Here is an 18,977-nt window from a genome sequence, read left to right as displayed (position 1 = left end):
CCCATGGTACCAACCACCAATGAAGTACCATAATGTGATCTAACTGCATCCCTCAAGGGTGTGTATCTAAACCGCTTCGGCAGACTTCTTTCTAACCTGGTCTCCAAACTCTCATATTGCAGGTTTTCTCCATGGCCTGTCTTTCATTTTGCCACTTCCCTCAAAGTTCAAACATTGATCCTACTCCCCTGCTTAAATCCTCGCCTGATGTCTTCTTGTATCTCTCAGTGGTCACGGAGAAAAAACGATTGTCATGCCTCTTAAAGCAACCTTTTATATATTGGGTGACTTGCATTTCCTTCAGTACTTTTAGGCTAAACAAATCAATTCCTTCCATCTTCCATTACAGCTTACGGTTGCTAAACCTCCTATTCTTGCTGCTACCCTCTGGGCTCATTCCCATCTGCCTCCATCTCTCCTGCAGAGCACACTTCCAATTTCAGTCACGGTATTTAAAGCCTCGCAGAAGTCAGGATGTATCACATGTAGCGCCACATTTAAGAGCAAAAGTAGCTCCCGTTGTTAACAGAGCATCTCAAACCAGCGAGATTAGTCGACCATCTTCAGAGACGGCATTCCTCTGCCTGCAGCAGCCTTGTCTGAGGCTCAGAAGCAAATGGACAGAAGCCGCATGTGGCTCTACCAACTATTTTTACTGTTGAGGTTTTCCTAAAAAGAAAAGTGCATATATTTTGAAAAGCAGGTTAGGTCATGTATTTGAGGACGAGGGCGCCCAACTCTTTCAGAAACAGAGGCAGCTCCAGCTCAAATCTCTCCGAGCCCTCTCTGAATGTACTCGCTTTGTACTGTAAATCACAGTTTGCTGCTGAAATATCATTAAGTTTTATTACCACATGTACAGAGGACAAATGCACCCTGTGCCTTCATGCTGTAAAAACCCAAGGTAAATAAATGCTGGAGGAGAAATAAGCTGAGCTCAACTTCTCTACATCAAATCTGTGATACAGCACTCAAGATTTGTCTCAAGCCAAAAAGCTGCTAAGGGTGATCCATCTTCCTGCCTCAAAGCTCGTTTAACAAAATAATTATTTGGTGCTAATAGAAATATTGAAAAGTAAGTGATCCACGTTCCAACAGGTCTTCCCCAAATTAACAGGAATCGCATGCAACAAGCAAAACTGTCATAGGATCATAGAGTAGTTTGCGTTGGAAGTGACCTTAAAGATCATCCAGTTCCAATCCCCTGTCACTCCTAAACAATTTTGATTTCCACTTTTTTTCAGTCTGAAAGCTGATTTCCAGCCATTTGCAGATGCCCAGTGTTAGCACACACTCTATTTTCTTTTCAAGTCAGGTGAGAGGAAAGAAAAGAAAAGCACCTCTAAAATTTTGTAGGGTTGTCCTGTCACACGAATACTCAGAAAAAGATGGACAGGGACATCACTACCAAGAGATGCAGCACTGCCAAACACAAAAGCTCTCTGCTCGAGTCAGAAGTGTAGTCCAAGACATGTCCACAGGCATGGTACTTACAGCCAGGAGAAAATTGGACTTCAGTATGGAAATACCATCTCATTTTTCACTGCAGTGTTGCAGTATTTTCATTCAATAGCTTCCTTACACTTAATTAACTCCTTGTTTAATCTTAATGTGATAATGAGAACTTTGATTCAAACCATATACCCCATTGATGAGTCTAACAGCAAAAATAGATTTTATTAAAGTCACCAAAGCCCCATAATCCCTCTGCCTTTTTATAACACTATAAGCCATGTAAAAGCACAGCAGCTGCAACTGGCCCAGAATCTTCCCTGACTGCTATTAAGAACATTAGCAGATAAAATCTATTTTGAATTCCAAATCAGCAAGCTGTGATTAATATTTCTCACTTGTTCATCACTCTGGTAAAGCAAAGAGTAGCAGAGACATGGGGATCAGGGCTCTCTGCAGACCCTATACCCATGTGCAAGCAGAGCCCATGTTTGGTGATTTGTTCGTCACCCCTCAGCTGTTGAACAGCCCATAGCAGAGCTCCCTGATACATGTTCCTTCCTTGGCCTTTCTCACATTTAGCAAACTGTTAAAACCAGACAGCAGACCTAGCAAGATCTACATCAAGACCTAGCAAGGAGCACATTTGAACTTCAAGCAAACTTAGCAACTCCGTCAGAAACACCAACAAAGAGATGGTATCGCTTTTACTAAAACAACTGGAAATACCACGCTCCACTTAGCAGCCAAATCTGACAATGCTTACCCCAAATTCCTCAATCTAAAGGATTACAAAAGAGTTTAGAAACAAACTGAGGCATGAACTGTGTGCCAGGATCACTTTTTCCCCTTCCCAGTGAAACACGGAACTGCTCCCACTCCCCAACTGTGGTCACAAAAAGCACAGCCTCCCACATCACTGAGGCTACAGGAAGTGATGGAACACACCCCTAACAAATCACAAACTTAAATTCATTGTTAAAAGTATTCCTGATGTAAACTTCAAGTAGGGCACACTTTGCTCCTGGATCAGCAGTTCCTGCCCATGGCAGGGGCTTGGATCTGGATGATCTCTACGGTCCCTTCCAACCCAAACCATTCCATGATTCTGTGATCTGCAAATCACCTAAGGGCCCGTTCCATCTCACAGAGGTGCCTAAATCCCCCTTAGGTCAATGCTGCATACACCCATAATGCTGCTCTCCTGAATCCCTGCCTGCATGACTCTTCCAGCAGAAGACAATACGTGCTAATGACTGATTTTGCAGCTACTAAACATGACAACAACAATGAATGACTTTATTCTGGAAGGACTCTTTGTGATACTGCTACGTATGTTTAAAACAGCTGGGTAAGGCATGCAGGGAAGGAAATTTGAAGGGGAAGACAAGCCAAAAACTACCTACAGGAACAGCATGGCAGCCACCTCAAGAAGCCTGGGACACACATAGGTAAAGTTGATAAAATAACCTTCACTAGAGAAAGGAAGGTCAAACAGCAGATGGGGGAACATAAAGTGAGGGCACATTTTATGATGTTTAAACCTCATTTAAGCCAACAGCAATCAACCGAGTGTAACGAGCGGAAGGAAACACGCTCCTTTCAGCCAAGATGATTCTACTCATTTCTTCCAAATGCAACATGGGCAGTCACATATTGGCCTAAACTTGCAGCTATAAATAAGCGAGTAGTAACACTGCACCATGCTATTCATGTTCTAGGACCATTAAAGCCTTTCAGTTACTATGTATAGGCCTCGTTCCTTTCCCTTGGCAGACGCGACAGCCTTGCCACACGCGACAGACTTGCCACACATTGCTTACAGGTGCATTTGCGTCAAACCTGTGAGCTCCTGTGCCCATGGTCTTTCTTCTCCAGCCCATCTATGGACTTTCCTGCTGCTCAGACAGTGCTCACTGAGCTATGTGTGATTACACCAAGCTCAGAGTGAGGCAGTGCACAGCTATTTCCCCCCGTCTGCTCACTTCTGAGAGGGCATGCAAGCAACTCATTAATCAGTTGGTGGGTGCAGAGAACACTCAGGATGTTATCAAGGCTTATCTGGGAACACAAACGCTTAGATGATTAGGTGGTCTCCTCCTAATCCTCAAATTCAGAGTTCAGTTTAAGCCCCAAATTCCAGGAGCTTAAAATCACTTCCAATTAATATTAGCTGTGTTGCTGCGAGCTTGCTAGTAGGGCAGCTTTTGGCCTTTCAAATCCCCCAGGGGACCCAGGGGAGCTGCACAATCACCTCCATGGCTGTTCACCACACGCTCCCCCTGACCAATCGGAAACTCTAGACAATGTTAACAATGCAGTCACAGAATCATAGAATAGTTTGGGTTGGAAGGCACCTTAATGATCATCTAGTTCCAACCCTCCTGCCATGGGCAGGGACACCTCCCACTTCAATATATGAGCAGAGAAAATTTTTCAATATTGAAAGTTCTTTACCTCTCACCAGGTCCTACTCTCATTAAAAGTGCAGTTTCACAGTCAATTTATGTCCATTTTACTGAGGCTTCCCACAAAAACTGTCCCAACTGTAGACTTTTAGTACACTCCTGCCAGGGACAGGACTCATCTGGCCCTGTAAGGAGGTTGAAAATAAAAAATTAAGTCATTTTCATAGAATTGCAGAACGGTTTGGTTGGAAGGGACCTCAAAGCTCATTCAGTTCCACCCTCTGCCACAGGCAGGGACACCTCCCACTGGATCAGGGGCTCCAAGCTCCATCCAACCTGGCCTTGAACACCTCCAGGGATGGGGCAGCCACAGCTTCGCTGGGCAACCTGGGCCAGGGTCTACCCACCCTCACAGGAAAGAATTTCTTTCTAAGATCTCATCTCAATCCCTCATCTTTCAGCTTAAGCAAAGCACTAGGGAGGCAGCATGGCTGAGGTAAACTTTCCCCCTTCAGTTTCCACCTCAAAGCTCATATCTTTGGAAAGCTGTGTGCCACTACTTATTCTCTTCTGTATCCCCTCTTACCTTTATTTGTGTGTGTATGACTGCTACTGTGAGCAGGAACAAAGATGTCTCTGCTGTAGTCAATCACTGCTTTGTGTTCACACAACAGACTTCTTCCCTTTCCTCCTACCTATGAGGTTCCTTCTCAAAGACTTCAAACTATGCAACTTTGCACGATTACAAATACTGCTGACATGGCTGCTAAGAAGGTTCCAGAGGAGAAACCACAGATATCAGGAGTAAGTCCTACCGCCCAAATGTTCAATAAACTGGACTTCATTTTCAAATGAATTATGAAAGCAAATTTCTCAGTGTAATTACCTTGCTGAAAGACAAAAGGATTTTTGTTTTGTTTAAAAATATTTAACATCTAAGTAGTGATTAAAATATTTTAGCACGACCACCTATTTGTCAAGAAACCCAAAATACAGTGAATAATTTCAAGATAAGAGAAATAATACAATAAGTAACATGATTTAATTCTACATGCTGTACTCTGCCTCTTGTTATATTTGGTCCAAGCCATCAGCCTACTCTAAAAGCCAGCCAAGAATTCTTCAAGCCCTGCCAGAGTTAGAAATACTGGCCAGAAATGTTTGTCATATCACAGCTCAGTTTCCAATAAGTAAGATGTTGGACTTCCACGGCCAGGAAAATACAAGGTGCGAAGGACAATAACAAATGGACTTATTTAATATTGTTGGAATGTATCAGATCAAATGAACGCAAGAGCTCTTAATCCGGTAGGACTGTGGCATGACAAATATACCTCATTTGGATACTCGGAGCCTGTGAGTCAAAGCAGTCTGGAAGGTTCAGCCGTGCAACTGCTGAGTGTTATTCAGTTAGCGTGAGGCAATGATTTCCAGCCCTCTGTGGCTACCTTCTCCTTTAGAGAGCCAGACAGTTCTACCTTGGATTAAATGTATTGATTTTTCCACTGTGTATAAATAACAGCTTTGTCAGGCAATTTCTGATGAGTTCACTGACCACAATATTAATGGATTTTGCTAATTTTTTTCAAAGCATTCATAAAGTACAAAGCAATGGTGTCTCATAATAAGCTGTAGCCACAGAGGCAGCTTCTGCAATACACGGAACTCCAAGAAAATTGTGTTGACACAGAAGAAGTTTAGGTTTCATATTTACTTACTGTAGGGGACAATATCCTAAGCCACAGCTACTCCTATTCATTTCACCAAGCTGACCTGTTGCATTAAGCCCTGCTAGGGAGGGGAGGAATGAGCTTCCCAAGTGTCCCTCAGTGCCCTCAGTACTTGCCCAGTGTCCCCAAGGGTTCCCAGTGTTCACCTGGTGTTGCCATACCAGTGCTCCCAGTGCATCACACCGACCTCCTCAGACCACAGCGAGCTCTGATGCCACCTCGGTGTGTCCCCACCTGTCCCCAAAGGTTCCCAAGTGTCCCCAATGCCTCTCTGGTGCCCCTTGCTACTCCTAGTGTCTCTCCACTCTAGTGCTCCCCAGACAATCTCCTGCCAGCCATTGTGGACCCTGCTGCCACCTTGATGTTTGGGTTGGAAGGGACCTTAAAGCCCATCCAGTTCCAATCCCTCTGCCATGTGCAGGGACACCTCCCACTGGATCAGGCTGCCCAAGGCCCATCCAGCCTAGCCTTGAACACCTCCAGGGATGGGGCAGCCACAGCTTCCCTGGGCAACCTGGGCCAGGGCCTCCCCACTCTCATCGTGAAGAAATTTTTCCTTATAGAATCATAGAACAGTGTTTTTCCTCAGTGTTCTCCAGTGTCCTTCAGTGCTCTCCTCATCCTCCCAGTGCCTCTCATTGCTCTGTCCAGGCACTTTTTGACTTCCAGAAACTGTGCCTTTATGCTGGATTATTTAGGACTCGGAAGCATAGAATCACAGAATCACTAGGTTGGAAAAGGTCTCTTGGATCTTCAAGTCCGGACTGTCACTAATTCCAGTCAAGGTAAGATCTCACACATACTTGGAAGAAAATTCTTCCTTTTGAATCCATGGCAGCTGTGTAGATGCCTGATCTCAAAGTCGGGATTGCTGCTGTAAGATTAGCTTATCCACCCACTTACTTTCAAGCAGCAGCAATGCTCACCTATCCAAACAGCACATTTACCTATTTACAGTGAAACATACCCTGAAAATCACCTCCGATTAGAATCAGGAGGGGGCTTCAGATGAGATCAAGTATAAATATTTTTAAGGTACTGATTCTGAAAGAAACACAAAGCAGGATTTTTCTATTATTTTACAGGAGATGGCGAAGAGATCCTTTTTTTTAAGTTCATTTTGGCATCATTATATGAAGTTCACTACTTGCACGTCTGTGCTAGTTAATCAGACTGACTGAATCTCAGCTTTAACTAACACTGAAGTGTTGTATAACGAAGGCATTCAATGCTCTTCATGCCGCAGCAATAAAACTTGCAAAATTCACCTTTTGGCTTTCAATTATGCTTCACAACCTAAGCCTGCATTTTAAAGCAAACATCCATTCTGTAGCACTAATATTTTTAGGGAAAAATCTTTAAATGGGAAAAATGCTGTAAACTAAGAGTACTTGAAACTTGGGCAGCCTGATCTAGTGGGAGGTGTCCCTGCCCATGGCAGGAGGTTGGAAGTGGATGGGCTTTAAGGTCCCTTCCAACCCAAACTATCCTATGATGAATAATAGTGAACTGGAGACTGCGGCTTCTTTCCAAAACCAGAGAGAATCTATCCAGGAAAGATTCTGCTTTGCGAGATTCCAAGTTATCCTGACAGCTTTGAGAGATGTACTGAAAAAGACAGGAGATGATTCAAACAGGGCCCAAGCGCTAGCTATTACGCTCAGGCAGGAATAACCAACTGGATATACACAACATGGAAACAACAGCTTACGAAGTAATTCTGCTAAACAGGATCTAGAAGGTTGCTAGACACAAGCCATCAACATCATGCTCTTGCAAAAAAGACAAGCGTCATTCTGACGCACATTAAAGGCATAAGTGGCTCCAGAATCCACCAACTTCAGCTGCTTGCACCAAGACCTCAGAGAACCAAAAGGACCACTAGAGCTCCACAAAGCATGACCATTGAGAAAACACTTCATAAACCAGAGCTGTCGAACCTAAAATATGACCGAAGTGAGACATGACAAACTTCTGTTCTCCAGACCTACAATAAGCCCAACCACCACGATGACATACACATCAACCACCACCTTGGAACTCTGAATGGCAATGCTGTTAACTTTTTCAGTGTCCAGCATTTTGATGGAGGTGTCCAGCTGAAGTCCTTGCTTCGCAATCCAAATATACCTTCCCTTTCCTTACAGCTATTGATCCAATTCTTAGTCTACTCCCATGACTTTGTTCCTGACAACTTCTTTATTCACATGAGAAAATGAGCTTGAGGCAAGAGCAGAATATTTATTTGGTATCTCCCATCCCATTGTTAAGTTCCTCTAAACTCAATTAATCACGAAAAACCTCTGGCAGCTCACAATATGCCAGCAAGATACACCGAAGTAATAAGAGATTTCACATTCTGCTTTTGAAGACAAGCTATTAAATTCACATACTGTACTACTTTAATCAAGAATAGTTGATTAAGCTGTTCCCTCAATACGAGTTTTTATCATTCTGCACCAGCTACATATCACTTTTATAGGACTCAGACTGTGGCCATGATGCATGTTTGTAATCTGTCTTTGCAAATTAATCTGTCACCATTTGTGGATCCAAAGTGGATCCAATACATTTTGTCTCTCCAATAACTCAGCCACGTTTAGGGACACTGAGGACTGGAGTGATGCCAAAGCACTGCTTCCCAAAAGGGTTTAAATGAGAAGCTGAATTACAAATCCCTCTGCCGTTGGTCACCCAACATGACACAGAAAATTTTGTTATTACGTTAGTGCTTTGTGGTCACATCGCTTTTATTGCCTTACGTGAACTCAGCTTCATGTCACTGTCATAAAATCAATTCAATAACTCCCATTCGCACTGTAATCATCAGCATATATAATGCAGGAGCCATAAGTACTGGACAAGAAAGCTAGGGAGATCAGTGGTGTCACGTTACTGAAAACATTAACATATGAGAAGAATCCAAGTCTAAATTTATGACAAACAAAAAACTCCTACAACTTTCTATCATAGTATCTGAGCCGAAGCACATGCACATGCAATGCTTTCCTACAGAAGCTACCTCAGATGTGGCAGCCAGAAGAATGAGATTTGAAAATCATCACGTTTAAAGCACTCACAAAAGTATGATACCAAAAAAAAAAAAAAAAGAATTCACTATTTGGCTATGTGACTAAGGAAAGATCTTTAAGAAGTAAAAAAGTGAAAAAATGAAAACTTGGCCAAGTTTTCCAAACCAATGCAGGGAGTCTCACTAGGATCAGGCTGACCAAGGCCCCATCCAACCTGTTCCAGGGCCTCACCACTTTCATGGTGAAGAAATTCTTCCTAATGTCTAATCTAAATCTGCCCCTCTCCAGTTTATACCCATTTCCCCTGGTCCTATAACTCCAAGCCTTTAGGAATAGTCCCTCCCCAGCTTTCTTGTAGCCCCTTCAGGTACTGGAAGGTCACTCTAAGGTCTCCTGGGAGTCTTCTCTTCTCCAGGCTGAACAACCCCAACTCTTTCAGCCTGTCCTCGTACGGGAGGTGCTCCAGCCCTTGGATCATCTTTGTAGCCTCCTCTGCACCCGTTCCAACAGCTCCATCTCCTTCTTATGTTGAGGATTCCAGAACTGGACACAATCCTCCAGAAGAGGTCTCCCAAGAGAGGAATAGAGGGGCAGAATCCCCTCCCTTGCCCTGCTGGCCACACTGCTTCTGATGCAGCACAGGACATGGTTGGCCTTCTGGGCTGTGAGCGCACATTGCCGGCTCATATCAAACTTCTCATCGACCAGCACCCCGGAGTCCTTCTCTGCAGGGCAGCTCTCAATCACATCATCCCCATTGTGTACTGAAAAAGGGGATTGCTCCAACCCAGGTGTAGGATCTTGCACTTGGCCCTGTTGAACCTCATGAGATTCACACAGCCCCACTTCTCCAGCCTGCCCAGGTCCCTCTGGATGACATCCCGTCCTTCCAGTGTGACAACTACACCACTCATCTTGGTGTCTGCAAACTTGCCGAAGGTGCACTTGATCCCGCTGTCAATATCATTGATGAAGATATTAAACAGCACCAGTCCCAGTACGGACCCCTGAGGGACACCACTTGTCACGGATCTCCATCTGGACTTCGAGCCATTGACCACTACTCTTTGAATACAACCATCCAACCAGTTACTTATTCACCGTACCATCCACCCATCAAATCCATATCTCTCCAATTTAGAGAAAAGGATGTTGTGGGGGACTGTGTCAAAGGCTTTACAGAAGTCTAGATAGATTGCATGAATTGGTTTATCCTTGTGCACTGCTGCGGTTACCCCATCACAGAAAGTCACTAAGCTGGTCATACAGGATTTGCCCCTGCTAAAGCCTTGCCGGCTGCCATTAATCACCTCCATGTCCTCCAGGTGCTTCAGCAGAGCTTCCAGGAGGAGCTGTTCCATGACCTTCCCAGGCACAGAGGTGAGGCTGCCAGGTTGGTAGTTCCCAGGGAACCTTACCTTGAACACCTCCAGGGATGGGGCATCCACAGGTTCTCCAGGAAGCCTGTTCCAGTGCCTCACCACTCTCCCAGTAAAAACTTTCTTCCCAATATCTAATCTAAACCTACCTTTTTCTCACCTTTTAGAAGCGTTGAAGTGAACTGGCTGTTTTCACACTCTCACAATTTTTTGTAACAAGCTCTGCTTCCTTCTGTCCTCAAAGGATAAGCATCCATGGCATTAAAAATATTCAGATTTAGTAAGTGCACACCTCAAAGCTCAGTCTACAGGCTCAGAGGCAAAAGCTCAGCACAACAAATCATGGTGGTCACTGGATCCCCATTTCCATCAAGACTCTAGGGAGCTGCCCTGAAAAAGCCTCTACACGTGGAGAGAAACACAGAAGTGTAAAAGGGCACTTTGCTAGGTCACTTACTTTTTTAATGAAGATAGGAAATAATCCATGGTGTGTTTTAGTTAAGTGAAAAATCAAGTACAGCCAGAAGAACAGCTTCCAAAACACAACCAAGCCCACAAGGAATATGCAAGTCCACTCAATGGCTGGTATCGCTTGGTAGCCTTTTATGTGTTTTTCTCATTTAACAGTTAGATTTGTTTAAATGAATTCATAAATATGGTTATTTACACAGCAAGATAAAATGATGTATTTAGTGATTTTCAGTAGAAGGAAATTCTTTCATGGTAATCGTAAAATGAGAGCAAGCCAAACCTTAACTAAAGAAACATGTCCTAACACCGAGAAACTTTTATAATTAATCCTTGCCTTAGATCATCTCAGAAAGAGTCTAATTAACATCAGTTGAGAAATTCCTCCTGTTTCTGAAATCACTGAAACCAGACACTGGGTAACAGACAATCTGTAGCCTTGCTATCCCATGACCAATTTCTGGCTAAGCCCTGACTCACCGCATTAACTCCAAAAATACTTCTCAGCATTAGTGACACCTCTTTGCAAGCCCAGGAGAGCAAACAGACAGCATCAGGGGGAGAAAAAAAACCCCTCTAATCTCCACCTCTTTACACCAACGATGAAGACAACGCATTGCTAACATCTTATTTTGGAGGGGTGGCTTATTTAAAAGAGCACCGGGGCTGATCTTGGAGGAGTTAGTGGTGTGCAGGCTGTGGCTTGCAAAGGCTTGGCCAGTGGCCAGTCCTGACTGGATCCACTGGGAGGCTGAGCAATGCCTTCAGCTTGGTAAAAGATTTCTGCTGATTTTTGGTTTTAAAAAACAACAACAACAACAACAAAAAAATAGGATGCAGAAAACTCGACACACAACCTGCTAAGAACAAGCTGTACTTTGGAAAGACGTGTCACCATCTCCAAGCATCTGCTGCCACCGCTTCCCCGGCACTGCCCGAGTCCTGTTTCGTTGCTGAATGTTTGCCCTAGGAAGGAAATGAGTGTAAACATGGCTTCAGAGACAGAGTTCCCACACGGATGTTAATCCTTGGAAAAGCTGGGCAGGATGGAGTGATTTAGAGAGGCGGGAGAGCTCCAGGAGCAACAAATCCCACAAATATACAAGCTGCTAAGCCAAGCCCTTATAAAAAAACCAAACACATTTTGATCTTGACTCACTTTTAGAGACTCTGGAGCAACCTGAAGGCAGTTATTTCAGAGCCCCACCAGTCACTTGAAAGGGCCGAGGTTGTCCTATGCTTAGCTTAGGTATGCGTGGTGAGGCAATGATTCCCTGTGTGATCCCCAAGCCTGAAAAGCGAGCGTGAGCCGGCCAATGCGCAGCACTTCACTGGCAGAAGCACGAGGCACCAGCAGCATCTCTCCAACCCCAAAATCATCCCCTAGTTTCCACCCTGCCCAAGAGGCAAACCCATCCCTTCTTTCTCTCTCGCAGCAGCTTTATTTTTCCAAATGCCTAAAGGAAAGAAGAAAACAAAGGGAAAAGGGCAGCCTTATGGCATGCTCTCTCCTGCTCCCATCCAAACTGGCCCTCACACTGCAGAGTCCAACATCCATTTGCAGGGGGAAGAGCACGGCAGTAATCACGCTCTGCTCAATACCACTGTCTTTACCCTCTCCACTCTTTCGTTTTATACTTCGGGGTTTGCAAACTTACTCCCAGGCCATTCCCCTCAAAATACAGAATCATAGAATCACCAGCTTGGAAAAGACCCACTGGATCATCGAGTCCAACCATTCCTATCAAACACTAAACCATGTCCCTCAGCGCCTTGTCCGCCCGTGCATTAAACACCTCCAGGGAAGGTGACTCAACCACCTCCCTGGGCAGCCTCTGCCAGTGCCCAATGACCCTTTCCGTGGAAAATTTTTTCCTAATGTTCAGCTTAAACCTCCCCTGGTGGAGCTTGAGGCCATTCCCTCTCGTCCTGTCCCCTGACACTTGGGAGAAGAGGCCACCACTCTCCTCTCCACAACCTCCTTTCAGGTAGTTGTAGAGAGCAATGAGGTCTCCCAAATATGTGGATTTTGGAATAAGTGTGCTGCTTTGGATGAATGTTTTTGGAAGAACTGGTCCCATATGAGCCCCTTTTTGCTGTGTTTGCAGGCAGAGCAGCAACTTCCAATTCCCAACTACCACCTTCAGGTGCTGCTGTAGTACAAACTACATTTAAATACATACACACACACAAATATAATATTATTACCTTATTTAAAAGCATTGGTTTTGTGTTCCCATGCACAGACTATGCAGCTGCTTGTTTATTTTATTTTATATAAAGCCACCTGTCTTTGAAGCTATCCCATGGAAAGATCCCATAGCAGATAAAGCAGCAAGCAGAATTACGCAGCCAGCGCGGTTCACACACATCAGGTGTGGGAGATGAAAGCAAAGCACCGGAGAGCTGCATTTGAACTCCAATCCTACTTCTTGTGGGAGGAAAGAATTTAAAGCCAAAAAAGTTTCCTTCCCGGTGGCAGCAAACACGGGACTGTTCAGTAAGCTGCACAGTAGCTTAGTTCAGTATTACTTCGCTAAAACTAGCACTTCACATTAAAAATCATTCATGTACACAGGAGATTTATTTTATAACATACCTACATGTAATTCCAAACTGCATCGTCCTCTGTATGAACAAGAGTCTGAATTTTCTGACCAGCATTTTCATAATATCAATGAGCTTGCTATTACATGCATGAATTTATTTTCATAGTGTTTTTTTAACTCCCTGACATTGTTTTCCTTTTCATTAAAAAAAAAATAAATCCTGAATCCTTGAAGGTTATAATGTTATATTGATCCTCCTTCTCCCAATCTGATTTTCTCTTCTTCTTTCCATAAGCTGAAATACAGAAATCCCTTCCAGCTCATGACTCAAGTCATGCAGATCAGCTGGTCCCTATCTGCAAAAGCAAAGGTGAACAACCAAAGCTGAAAATCAGAGAATCACAGAATCATGGGATAGTTTGGGTTGGAAGGGACCTTAAAGCCCATCCAGATCCACCCCTGCCATGGGCAGGGACACCTCCCACTGGATCAGGGGCTCCAAGCCCCATCCAACCTGGCCTTGAACACCTCCAGGGATGGGGCAGCCACCACTGCTCTGGGAAACCTGGGCCAGGGCCTCACCACCCTCACAGGAAAACATTTCTTCCCAAGATCTCATCTCAATCTCTCCTCTTTCAGCTGAAAACCCTTCCCCTCATCCTGTCCTTGCACTCCCTTATCAGGAGCCCCTCCCCGGCTTTTCTGGAGCCCCTTTCAGCACTGGAAGCTGCTCGTAGCTCTCCCCAGAGCCTTCTCTTCTCCAAGCTTAACAACACCAAACTCCCTCAGCCTGTCCTCACGCTGGAGCTGCTCCAGGCTTGGACCATCTGTGGGGCTGCCTCTGAACTTACTCCAACAAATCCATGTCCTTCCTGTGCTGAGGAAACGCAGAATTAGAAGAAAAAAGGCGTCAGCTCAGCCCTTCCAGCACTGGTTTAAGCATTTGTAGTACAGACGGGGAGATAATGCTCATAGTTTTATCCTCAGAGGTGGTAAGAGCATTTGTACTTCAACTGGAGGAGAAAATATCCAATGCAGGGAATTTCATATCAACTAGTCTGAACTGGCAGCAACGTCAAAAGTATTAACACTGCCCCATCGCCTGCCAGAGAGGGAGTTTACTATCGTAGAGGTGATGCGAACCCCGAACGTTCACGCAGTCCTAACTCCAGCCTCCATCTATTTAAAATAGGATTGTAAGCCGCCACCATCTACCTCATACGACTAAAAATTGTTTGCAGTCACTCTATTTGGCAAGCCTCTAATAGGTGCTCCAGGCACCTTATCTATATAAAGAAAGAAAATGCTTCCCATTTAGATAAAGAAAAAATAAATCCTCCAATTTCACTTAATATCCCCCCCTCCAAATCCTGAAAAAATCGCATTTGTATCCCTCTTCACAGATGTATCACACTTCTAGTTTCTTTTTTTGTGCGGGGTTGTATAAGGGCACCAGCAATGTCTCAAGAACAGGAATGTCTCCCCTCTCCATGTGCTTTCATCCACCACCAGGAATCAATTCTCTTCTTTTGGTTCACTCATCTCCTCCCTGTAGATCATCCCATAGCTTCAAACCACCCTGGAGATCTCCATGGTGGCTGCTCTGGCACCAGCAAACCTTCTTCACAAGGTGGACCAATGTTGGCTGAGGAACGTTGGTTACCTTCCCAATGGCCCCAAAATGCACGGCAGCAGGAGAGCACACAAGGGAGCATCTTATGAGTTCACACAAGGACCTGAGAAGACCTGGATCTGCTAAGCTTGTCACCCCGAGCATGCAGTAATTAAGGCTAAATAGCTCAACGGGCCAGTTAATACAGCTAATGAGCTTCCTCTACAGATGCCTCCAGTTCTGTTTCACTTTCTCTAGAGAAAACATCATTAAATCAGGATGTCTTCTGCCTGCACGTGGCCTTCACTGCAGCACTGGCCCAACAAGCCTAAGCTGATAAAATGACTGGGCAGCCCTGCTTCTGCAGAGACCCTCATTTCTCTAAAAGAATTCAAAACAACAACAAAAAAAACCACTTAAAAATGTCCATAGCAATTTCAGACAATTTTGTACAAAACACCATCATTTTCTCAATGGTGGATTTTAAATATTTACCAACTTTATTCCCACATTGTGATGAAGCCCAATCAAAACATCAAGCAAGCAAACACAAAAAATGTTCCTGCTCCATGACGATATGAGCACACAATTGCCTAACAGGTGGAAAACCTAACAAAACCAGCGACTACTGAAATAGGGAAATAAGATCTTGTGCACATTCAGTACAATACATATCGTCTTTTTTAAAATTAGTTAAATAATTAGTGCTCTCCTGCTACAGCTTTTATTCCTGCAAGTACTCCTTGCTCTTGGATCTTCTACTTCACATGGAGTATTTTTTTATAGTTCTTACTAAATAACCAAGCACAGAGGGGGAAAACCACACTAAAAATACCTAAGGTGGTGAAGAAACTCTCATATGGATTGGATAGTGGGAAAAAATGCAGAGTTTATGTAAAAAGGGACAAAATGCAAGTGTTTCAAAACAATAATGGTGCAAAATGGGTTGGGACCTCCTGGTTTTATAATCCCATAGCAGAGGAGCAATGGGGCTTTTAATAGAAAAGCAACAAGTTCAAAACTGAAAATGCTCATTTTGAAAAATAGGATCGAAAACTCTGTTTTTTTTAATACTGACAAACCAGACGTGACGCAGTCTACACTGCTCATAGCAAATGCTCAACCCTGCCTGCTGAAATGCTCCACACCAGCACGGCCAGTGAGACCACCAAGAGTGAAGCACTGGGACACAGGACCTGGCCCACCTCCCACGGGACAGGTCAGGATTGCCCCCTGACCACAGCAACCCCTGTGGGATGAGACTGGGAGAGATCATGTAAAACCCACCAGACCCCTCACAAAATACCTGGAGAGAAATGCAAAGAATTAAGCTCCCACCTACATCAGAAAGGCCCCATTTAAATCGTTACTAGAGCAGATGAGTGCCCGCAGCTCCTGATATTATGGATTTAACGCCAAGTAAAATGCTGGCTGGCGTTATGTGAGCTGGAGTTGTTTAGCCTGGAGAAGAGGAAGCTGAGGGGAGACCTCATTGCTCTCTACAACTACCTGAAAGGAGGTTGTGGAGAGGAGGGAGCTGGCCTCTTCTCCCAGGTGACAGGGGACAGGATGAGAGGGGAGGTTTAGGCTGAACATTATGAAAAATTTTTTCATGGAAAGGGTCATTGGGCACTGGCAGAGGCCGCCCAGGGAGGGGGTTGATTCACCTTCCCTGGAGGTGTTTAAGGGACGGGTGGATGAGGAGCTGAGGGACATAGTGTTTGATAGGAATGGTTGGACTCAATGATCTGGTGGGTCTCTTCCAACCTGGCGATTTTATGATTCTTTGCTAAACAAAACCTGGCTGACTCCTGCGCATCAGTATAGAGGTGTGGGTCTCCCTAAGGTAGCCCACTGGCTGCCCCACTGCTTACAGGAAGGAAGCCTCTCCTCAGCAGGGCAAGCTGAAAAGTTCAAGGTTGCAGAGAGCCCTCTGAATCACTTCTCATCTCTCCCTGTAGTGTTCCTGCTCCTTTCCCTCTTTCTGCCCAGCCTTCATATCTTGCCCTTCCTCCTTTACCCCTCCGACCTCTTCCTAGCATGGTCCACTTGCTTTCAGCCACTATTAATGCAGATTCCTCTTTGAGGCTTTGGATTGTACTCACCCTGGCAGCTCCGCTGGCCACAGAAGATGCCACCGTTCTTGCCTGTCACTCAAGAAGTGGCATTAAATTCCACCCGAGAGAGACACCCAGCATGGATGCTGAGGTCTACTTTACACTAGAGAGCTGTCAAGTGTCATCTCTTCCGCTGTGTTTGAGATCAAACCAGCTGCCACCAACCTCAGAAGGCAGCAGAAGCAATTTCTTCCCTAAAAACATGAACAATTCCCATCCTTTCGTAACGGTCAGTCCTCACCTTTAAATTTGACATCTGAAACTATATGAAGCCATTGTAATTCAGTCTGAGCAGCCTAAGCTCCCAGCTGCTAGAATCCACTTTAAAGATGCATTTCTCTCTAAACAGGCCAAAGGATCAAAGCACAGGCATTGGTCAAAGAAACGCAGGATAAAGGTAAAAGAAGAAAAAAAGGAGAAAAGTCGGTCCCAGGATCCAGGCCACTGCAGAGCATTAAATCCTAAGAAATGAGTGCTGGAGATATTTTACATACAGCAGACTTCAAGTTCACCTCTTTTTACTTGTTGTTAAAGGCATTAGTTAGCAAAGTTCATAAACCCCCACATACCTTTTCTACTGAAAAAAACAGCCACACTATCAACAAGTTAGAGCAAATAAACCCTTACAGCAATTAGTATATGTTTCTATACCTCCTCCTGGAGAGCAGCATGAAGAGTTACATGTCCCAAACATACACACAATGCCCATGGTGCCGATAACCTCAAGCACGAGGATGATGGCAATGAGAGGGTTTGAGAAATGTCCACAAGGTCATGGCTGCTGATGGGCCAGTCCACTCAGAGCACCAGAGAGATGTCACCACGCCCCTCCGCCTGCCATGGCCAGAGCTCACCATACCAGCACCTCGTCGGGGCTTTGGACAGTTATGGACCCCTGTGTGATGTGGTCTGGAGAATCACAGAATCATGGAAAGGTTTGGGTTGGAAAGGACCTCAAAGCCCACCCAGTCCCATCCCTGCCACGGTCAGGGACATCTCCCACTGGCCCAGGTTGCTCAAAGCGCCATCCAACCTGGCCTCAAACACCTCCAAGGATAAGCAGCCACCAATTCTCTGGGCACTATTACTATTATTATTATACGTTATTATTAATAATATGCACTCATTTTATAAATTTTCAAAAATTAAATACTAGAGAAAAAACTAATACTTCTTCCACCAAAACAATTTCTAATGGAATCCAGAAGAGAAAGAATATTAATACTCAGGGCAATCATTTACTTTGATGTCTACATAATATGCAATGACCTGTAAGTGGAATGAGCTAAAACTGTCATAAATTCATTATGAGAAATCATGCTTTGAAGTATATCATGGCCAATTTGAAATGAAATGGGCAATATGGAAATAAGCTAATTGCATGGTGTTTAAAATAACTGGCTCTAGTAACAATCTCCTTTCCATGGACTTCGATTTCAGCTTCAAATGCATTTCTTCCCAAAACATTGAAGAGGCTGGCTTAAGCAAATTGAAATGCTGTAATTACTTAGTACTGATAGCGGTACTCATTTAGGATCTCAGACTCGGAAAAAAAATATCCAAAGGATGCTTTTATAATTTTAATTTCCCTGAGAAAGGGAATCTGGGAGTACACACAGCATAAAATGCACTGATCCAGACCCTACTGATGAAGACTGGAGGAAAGTACATCCAATAAACAACTACGTATTCCCAGGGGAATTTCTTAGCTATAGTCTTATTAAAGTAAAAAGCAGAATTCCTTTTCACAAATAGGGCGCACCATTCACTTTTCCTTGTCTGTCCCAGCTCTGCCTGGAGGTTAGAGCATTTGCAGCTGCTGGGAAGGGAGGCTGGTGAGCCTCCAGCCTGCCCACGGGATGCTGCTGCCTTAAATCATAGAATCATCAGGTTGGAAGAGACCCACCGGATCATCAAGTCCAACCATTCCTATCAAACACTAAACCATGTCCCTCAGCACCTCGTCCACCCGTCCCTTAAACACCTCCACGGAAGGGGACTCAAGCCCCATCCCTGGGCAGCCTGTTCCAGTGCCCAATGACCCTTTCTGTGAAAAATTTTTTCCTAATGTCCAGCCTAAACCTCCCCTGGCGGAGCTTGAGGCCATTCCCTCTCATCCTGTCCCCTGTCACCTGGGAGAAGAGGCCAGCACCCTCCTCTCCACAACCTCCTTTCAGGTAGTTGTAGAGAGCAATGAGGTCTCCCCTCAGCCTCCTCTTCTCCAGGCTAA

The 18,977-nt window shown here is 44.6% G+C and overlaps 1 protein-coding gene across 3 annotated transcripts in view; it reads right to left on the bottom strand.

The window, feature by feature from the left end:
• C8H1orf21 (chromosome 8 C1orf21 homolog) overlaps window positions 1–18,977 on the bottom strand; it is a 129,834-nt gene that overhangs the window by 25,325 nt on the left and 85,532 nt on the right. The window lies entirely within an intron of this gene.

This window comes from Phaenicophaeus curvirostris, chromosome 8, assembly GCF_032191515.1.
Source record: "Phaenicophaeus curvirostris isolate KB17595 chromosome 8, BPBGC_Pcur_1.0, whole genome shotgun sequence".
Lineage (NCBI taxonomy): Eukaryota > Metazoa > Chordata > Aves > Cuculiformes > Cuculidae > Phaenicophaeus > Phaenicophaeus curvirostris.
Note: the sequence above shows the minus strand (reverse complement) of the source record. Positions and strands in the feature narration are given on the sequence as shown.